Raw genomic sequence first — 9130 nt, forward strand, 5'->3', positions numbered from 1 at the left:
AAAGAGGTATATTTATATTGCTATATATTTATGTGATAGATTAATGATTCAATTTCTTTTTTTATGTATTTTATTTAATAATGTTTATACTGCTTTGACGGTGAACAATATTGGGTTAATGGTGTTGTATACATTCTAATCCTGTGTAATCTTGCATTGTTTTCCTTCCTGGATCACAATAAGTTAATCAGTTGTTTAATGTTGTCTTGACGGTGGTGCCCCACAATGTAATGGGGCGGTTTGACTTAAATGTTATCAATTACAGTTTATTCGTGTTCGGTAATTGTAAAGATTTAACATGTTATTAAGTGTACTGTGTAAGGGTGGTTGTTCTAAGTTTTTTTGGGGTTTTGGAGGACCATGATGGAAGATAGTTTTAGTTTGTCTAAATTATTGTTGCCCCCATATAATAATAATAAAAAAAAATCAATTATGCATACATTTTTGAAGTCTTGCATGTCTTCTTGAAGATAATCCTGAACCTTACTCGCTAGCCTCACAAAACCAGCCTTATCAGGTTTGGGATATTAGTTTTGAGAAGCCAAGCACCAAACAACATTCAGCCAATCAGCGAACGCAAGTCAGTGATGTATTCTATACAAACATATTTTTCAACACATACAGCTCTTTTTTATGTAAAGCTCTAACCACAAATCTCTAACGTCTTTGTTATCAGTCTTTGTTATCAGCATTAACTTGGCAGCTAGAAGTGTGATGCTTGCATTTAAAAATACATATAAATGTATATTTTTTAATATTCACTGCAGAATGATAACGACATGATTAGTACAATTCATGTCAGCTACCTAACTAGAAAGTAAGGGAAATTATGGTTGCTTTGGTAAGTGATTGAGTCCACTGGTAGCAGTTATCAACGACTTGACCTTCGTGGGTGCGTTAAATGTTTCCATGGAAACAGGGAGCTCCACCAATCGAAGAAGTTGTGTTACACTTTAGGATTGTGGGTAGTGTAGTGGTTTTAAATGAAACAGTGAATAAAAGTTTTTTCCCCAAAAAAATGCTTTACTTGGGACTTCTACATGATTCATCATTCATTCATTGTGAAACATCGTTTCACAATCTCTTGGCTCGTGGTAATTATACCTTGGATGGTAACGAAAAAATGGCTTTTAATCAAAACCTCTATGCAGAATATGAATGGGCAATGCTTTGTGTCATTAAACAAAAACGTAGTTCCTAATAGAGACATTGTAGACAACATAAATTGTCTGTAGTTTGAGGTAATTAATTGTTAGTAGGCCACTGGACTCTGACAAAGTCTAAAAACTTTGTGAAAACAGGTAACCAGCCCAGAAAACATTTACTCTACCTGCATCGAGGCCAACAAGTCCAGTAGACGTCGAGTCGCAACGTGACTTAATTTCAACCATTTGCCGTCATGAAAACATAATCTAAGAGGAATGGTGATTTCAAGGAAAACTTATTTTAGAGTGGTGTAACCGAAGAAACACTCCCAGCAAACGTTTCTGCATCCAATAAGTCAAATACACAGAGTCACAACGTGACTTTATTTCGACCATTTGCGGACATGAAAATATATAAGCTAGCGAAATGGTGATTTCGAGGAAACCTTGTTTGACAGTGGTGTAACTGAATAAACACTGTTTAAATTGTTATGTAAATTAAGCACATAAGCTGCATTACCCCAACATAGCCACATGGGAGCAGGATCAAACATATAAGCTGTAATTACTACACAAAGCCATAAGGGGAACAGGACCAACATACAAGCTGTAATAACTATTCCAGCCACAGAAGGCAGCATCTTTAAGACAGACGCAGAAGCCGGAGCCAATACATCACATAGGCCACGCCTACTTGATACAAACGCGGAGCGGGAGTCAGATCAGGTCAGAAACCCATGGCAGCCCCGTTGGTAGCCCTGTGGCTGGAAGACAGGTCAGCCGTGGGTCGCTCCATGCGCGTGTTCACTACAATTTAGACTACTTTCTTCAAGAACAAGGCAAAATTAACGATATAATTTTGTACCATGAGTGTGAACGGTAATGTTTTACACATGAATTGCGTAATTGAAAAGTGTTATTATTCCAAACGTAATATCCTATCATGTATATGGCCAACATAGGGGCTATAATGTTTTATTCCAGCATTTCCTCGAGTGCCATTTAGGAACAATTTTTTCCCTGCGCACCAACACCTCATCCCAACAAGTTATCCCTTTGGCCTCCAACGCATGCGCAGCATGTGATATCAGTTCACCGTCAAGTTCGACAGGCATGAGAATTGCAGGTGAGTTTAGAAAAGACACTCCAATTTAAAATGCAAATGTAAGACATTATCCTTTTATAATTTGCTGTTGAATTTGAGGCTACATGGCGTATTCTCATGGATAGCTGTTTTTCGTATTTGTAATGTTACATACAAACTGGGGGCAGTATGAAATTCAATAGACAATTCTTAATTAAGTGACACTTTACCAAAGGTGTGTTTATTCGGTCAAATTAAGTTCTCCTCGAAATCACCATTCCCTTCAGATTATGTTCGCCTGTCTGCAAAGGGTCAAAATAAAGTCACGTTGTGACTTGACGTCTATTAGACTTGTTGACGATGCAGTTTGAGGATATGTTTGCTGGATTTGAGAGGTATAGTCTAATGGTTGTCAATATGTTTATAACGTTGAGAAATGTTTAATTATCTACATGCAGCACAATAGATGTGCTTGTTTTAGGTTTGTTGGGTGTGTCAATATCCAACTTTATTGAGGCGGCAGTGGAAGCTATACTGAAAAACGCAAATTGGTAACTGTGAAATGTTAGCCTGGATAACGCCAGACCTCATCTCAATCTACAATGAGAAGAGGTCTGGGAACCATACATTCATTTTTTCATATTTGAGGCGTGGTTTAAGATTGTCCGGAGCCGTTTATTGGGTGCTACGAATGTCTATCATATGAGTCTGTACGTAGCTCATAGCCAATCCTATCAATTATACCAGATGACGTATGTAGAGCGACAGAAATACGATGAGGAAGAAGACGATGGGTGTGTCACATAGACGTCATCGTCTTGCCGTCCCTCCCTGTTCTGTGATTGGTTCCCTATCTCTAAAAATAATAAATATACAATGGATCTCATAAATTGGATCCATTGAATCCAGGCTGCCTAGCAGCGCGAAATGAAATCGTGCACAAGGCAGCATGGGTATACCCAGGCTAGTGAAATGTAGCTTAATAATAATAAAAAGAAATTCTCATAATTTTGTGGGTGTTTAGTGACTTAGCTTAAAAGTAAATCTCATGTAGGTTGAAATAATGTCTTTTATGCAACATTGAAATGTCGTTGAACTGCGTTCACCCAATCATATGCCAGGGCAAACAGACAACTTTCCTGTTGCAGGCCTAATTGTTAACCCAGTATCACACGATTTCGTGCTCATTCTCACTAAAGTTAATCTATTGAATCGTGTCCCGGAGCACGATGGTCCGACTTTTTTCATACTACACAGAACGAAATGTATACCCATGCAATTTGAGTGGGAGAGTTTCTCTGACTTTTTCATGCTACACAGAATGAAATGTTAACCAATGCATTTTGAATGGGAGCGTTTCTCAGAATATATATAAAAATATTTTTATAGATATATTTATATATGCCGTATTTATAGTTATATCTATTTATAAATATATTTATATATATTCATTTATTATGTTTTTTTTATATATATATATATATATATATATACTTATTATGTACGGAGAGGCCATCTTAAGCCCATCAGTTACTTGGCTCTGCAGTGCATCAGTGTCTCTCCATGGCTCCCTTTCTCTCCTTTCCACTGTGTTTTGGCTGGGGTTTAAGGTTTTTACACCAGACCTCCTCCAAGCAACGAAAGTGGTCTATTAAATTCAAGGTGGGTGGGCGAGAATAGGGATACAGTACCATGCCATCAATATGAATTTCATTCATAGAATTTCGGAAGTGGATGGTCAATGGCCAATGGTATAACGAGAATTTATATTGATGAGAAAGGGTGTAATGATAACGCCTAGAAAATAAAGGCTACATGGTTTTAATAATTTAAATATAATTAATGTATAAAGCATGTAACGAGACAACTAGACAGCTGTGGGGCAGCAGAGGCTGAATTTGAACCGAATTGAACCTATAACATATAACCCACATCTAGTCTAACTCTATATACATGTCAGATTTATGATATGTTGTAGGTATTGCCCAGTTTTTATGTTAAAAATAATTTTATATTGTCTGGTTATACCTGAACCGCACTCCCCATGTAAAAAGTACACTGTTAGTTGATATTACAACCCTCTTTGTTGATTGGATTGGTGGAAGTGGATTGTCAATGGTCAGATGCAGATCTTGTTCTAACGATAGTTGAATAAAAGCTACACGGTCTACTTAAAATATTATAACTAAATAATTGTATTTTGCGCACACCTTATGAAGCCTCTCTTTATTTTTACATGTATAGGCCTATAACTAGAGGGTGCACCGTACCGTCTGCCCACAACCCTTCTGAAGCCTTTCTCTCTCCATCTCTTTCTCTCTCACTCATTTTCGTTTTGTCCAGCATGAAAATAGACAGAGAAACGCTCCAATTCAAAATGCATGGGTTTGAATTTCGTTCTGTGTAGTACGGAAAAGTCTGAGAAATGCTCCAGTAGAAGGGGTCGCCGACTCCAACACAGAGTGGAGCCCCTGGATATGTGCATTCAAATTGCATGGGTTTACATTTCGTTCTGTGTAGCACGAAAAAAGTCTGACAATCGTGCTCTTGGACACGATTCAATAGATTAACGTTCGTGAGAATGAGCATGAAATCGTGCGATACCGGGTTGAACAAGGCATGTATAGTAGGTACGTTTGAGCAAACTTTGCCACGGGACAGATTTGCGAAAGAAGATCAGTTCAAATCTATTGACTGAGAAAATTGAGGAGGAGACCATTAGCACATGACAAAACGTGTCAAAAAGGCGTTTCAAACTCAAACGCTGTTTCATAATAATCTTCCTTGGGATCCAACCTCTGGACAGCGACCACTGTAGACTACACAAAAATGGAGCAGACACAGGGGTAGGCAACGGGGTGGGCAGCTGCCATCAGCCCCAACAGGTGCATGATAGACGGGAGAGTGCCAAAAGGACTGCATCTCGCCGAGGAGGCTAGGGTCTTGCTGTCATCTTGGCCGAGTCTAGGGAAACTCCCAAGTAGACTAGCTGACGGCTGGGGAGCGGTCCTCTTCCTTTTCGCCTGAGCGGCACCAGCACAATCTCCACACACTATGAGGAGGTGCACAGGGCCAGAGCGTAAGCTGATGGCAATCGCTATCATACATACGCCACGCTCATGAAGGTGACACAGGGAAATCTTTTGTGAGCCTTGAGAATAGGCATGTGGAAGGAAAACATCCTTGAGAAACAGAGATGTGAACCAAGTGGCCCCTCTCGCTCAACTGCGGCGACCAACACTGCCCCTTTAACGAGAGAAAGAGAATCCTGCCACGAGCGTAACGGGCAGCTCCACCTTCTCCTTACAGCCAACTGACTGTAGAGGGAGAGAGCGGGGAAAGTCACGGTCTAGGGGCCGGGTACACGAGAGTCCCCAGCCCGCTCATGAAGCACACGGGAACGCCGCACGGAGGCAGGAGAACCCAGGCTATACTACGCCGCCCTACAACCACTAGGCCGAAGGGAGGGTGCCTTCACACTATGTGTGTAATGAAGTTGCTTGTCTGCAAGCAGGAAAACCATGTGTGTTATCCAACCATGTTGAGAAAAGCGTCGCTCTCGCCAACACGCATAGAGCTCAGGGAGAGGGCGAGCAGACGGCTGTTAAAAGCTGTCTGGGGCTTCCCACCTTCACATCGTGTCTGGTGTCTGGCTCGTCTGCAAGCAGAGGCAGGTCGAAGAGACCGAGCGATAGAGAACGTGCACGAGCAACTCCGCCTTCTCCTTACAGCTAACCGACTGTAGGGAGAAAAGGGGGAAATGTCAGGGTCTAGGGGACTGGTACACGAAGCCGTCCATGCGGTGTGACGCAAATAAGCACATAAGCTGCAACATCTGCACATTGCCACAAGGGGAGCAGGACCAAATGTAATAACTGCACAAAGCCACCAGATGGCAGTATCAACACACATGAGGAAGCCGGAGGCGGGCTCTAAAAACCTTAGCCAATCAGAGCACGTACTACGTCATATAGGCCACGCCTACTCCATATCTAAACAGCACGCAGGCGGGAGGACAGGGAGATTCTCTAGTGGCAGGGCAACCTCGGATGCCCTGCTAAGCGTCTCTCCACGCGTGTATATACAATTACTCTCCTTTTGCTTCATATTTACCATACCGAAACTTTACCAAATAAAGTGAGTTAGAAGCGATCCTGATTCGAGTATCTTTTCTAAAAGAACACAACAGCGGCAACGTGCGACGAGTCCCCAGCCCGCTCATGGAGCAAACGGGGTGGCAGCATGGAGCCAGACGAACCCGGGCTATACAATGCCGAACTACAACCATTAGGCTGAAAGGATGGTGAGGGAGTGTGACAATTCTACATGTAGTTGTGTAAAATGTGACTTTAAAACATATTTACACACGTGGACAAAATTGTTGGTACCCCTCTGTTAATGAAAGAAAAACCCACAATGGTCACTGAAATAACTTGAAACTGACACAAGTAATAATAAATAAAATTTACTGAAAATTAACCAATGAAAATCAGTCATTGCTTTTGAATTGTGGTTCAACAGAATCATTTTAAATAACAAACTAATTAAACAGGCCTGGACAAAAATGGTGGTACTCTTAACTTAATATTTTGTTGCACAACCTTTTGAGGCAATCACTGCACTGATTTTTGTAACTGTCAATGAGACTTTTGCACCTGTCAACAGGTATTTTGGCCCACTCTTCATTAGCAAACTTCTCCAGTTGTCTCAGGTTTGAAGGGTGCCTTCTCCAGATGGCATGTTTCAGCTCCTTTCACAGATGTTCAATAGGATTTAGATCAGGGTTCATAGAAGGCCACTTCAGAATAGTCCAATGTCTTGCTCTTAGCCATTCTTGGGTGTTTGTAGCTGTGTGTTTTGGGTCATTATCTTGTTGGAGGACCCATGACCTGCGACTGAGACCAAGCTTTCTGACACTATGCAGCACATTTCTCTCCAGAATGCCTTGATAGACTTGAGATTTCATTGTACCCTGCACAGATTCAAGACACCCTGTGCCAGATGCAGCAAAGCAGCCCCAGAACATAACTGAGCCTCCTCCATGTTTCACAGTAGGGACAGTGTTCTTTTCTTGGTATGCTTCATTTTTGCGTCTGTGAACATAGACCTGATTCGCCTTGCCAAAAAGCTCCAGTTTTGTCTCATCTGTCCATAGGACATTCTCCCTGAAGCTTCGTGGCTTGTCAATATGCATTTTGGCAAATTCCAGTCTCACTTTTTTATGATTTGCTTTCAACAGTGGTGTCCTCCTTGGTCGTCTCCCATGAAGTCCACTTTGGCTCAAACAACGACGGATGGTGTGATCTGACACTGATGTACCTTGACCTTGGAGTTCACCTTTAATTTCTTTGGAGGTTGTTCTGGGCTCTTTGGTTACCATTCTTATTATCCGTCTCTTCATTTTGTCATCAATTTTCCTCCTGCGGCCACGTCCAGGGAGGTTAGCTACAGTCCCATGGACCTTAAACTTTTGAATAATATGTGCAACTGTAGTCACAGGAACACCAAGCTGCTTGGAGATGGTCTTATAGCCTTTAACTTTTACATGCTTGTCTATAATTTTCTTTCTAATACACCTAAGACAACTCTCTCCTTCGCTTCCTGTGGTCCATGTTCAGTGTGGTACACACCATGTCACCAAACAGCACAGTGACTACTTTTCACCCTTAAAATAGGTAGACTGACTGATTAAAAGTTTGAAGACACCTGTGATGCTAATTAGAGGACACACCTTAGTTTAACATTTCCCTATGGTCAAATTATTTTCAATCTTTTCTAGGGGTACCATCATTTTTGTCCAGGCCTGTTTCATTAGTTTGTTTTTTAAAATGATTCTGTTGAACCACAATTCAAAAGCAATGTCTGATTTTCATTGGTTAATTTTCAGTAAATTTTTATTTATTATTACTTTTGTCAGTTTCAAGTTATTTCAGTGACCATTGTGGGTTTTTCTTTCATTAACAGAGGGGTACCAACAATTTTGTCCACGTGTGTATATATGCAACATATATATCATATTATTAGTGGAAAGAAAGATAAAGTAGGTCGGTCCTTCTGCGGACTTGTTAGGCGCATTGATATCATGTAAACAAGCCTTAGAAACCGGATCAAACTGGAGCGATAGTTATGTTATACGTTTAATTCTATGATAGTAGGTGTAGCCGTCTAGGCTTCGCCTAATGGAGAGGAGAGCAGGTAGTGTTCTTAACATCCGCAGCGCTCAGTGAAGCACAGACACACGTCCGTCCTACAGACCAGCGAGCTGTTTGGGAACGGTGGGAGGCAGCGGCTCTACATTCGGACGCCATCCGGTGTCGGGACAGACAACCACTTTTATGGGGTTCCCTCCCCCTTGTTAAGTCTTCTTCCATGATGCCGACTTCACTGGCTCCGCGTTCAGGCAGGAGGAGCAGGCCTTACCTCTGTTGGCTCCGTCGCGCCGTCGCTGCATTTCTTACCATAGATAGTCGAAGTAGTTTACTGGTTCGGCAATTGCTGAAAGAAAAGGGAGGACGAATGCTGTTGTGCGCCGTGTTATAAACATGGGTTTCAGTCACGTAACTTTTTGGTCCTGGCAGCCATCTTTAGGACCATACAGAGCCATGGTTCCTACAGCTTAATGAAAGTTAAATTTAAGAATTTTTTAATGCCACTTGAAAGGAGATTTAAGACCAACGACACAATCAACACTAGTGGAAAAATTTATTTGAACATATTTCCACTATCAGTAGGCTTTTTGGACAGAAACAAAAATGACCTCTTGCGCACATTATGCAGTAGAGTACAGGGAAGATGAAACCGATAAAACAGTAAGACCTATCATCTGAAAACTATATCCTATATCATCTGAACACTATAAGGAGAGTAAATGCAAGAAAGCATTAACATTTAAACTATCCAC

The sequence above is a fragment of the Pollachius pollachius genome (assembly GCF_949987615.1).
Source record: "Pollachius pollachius genome assembly, chromosome: 1".
Taxonomy (NCBI): domain Eukaryota; kingdom Metazoa; phylum Chordata; class Actinopteri; order Gadiformes; family Gadidae; genus Pollachius; species Pollachius pollachius.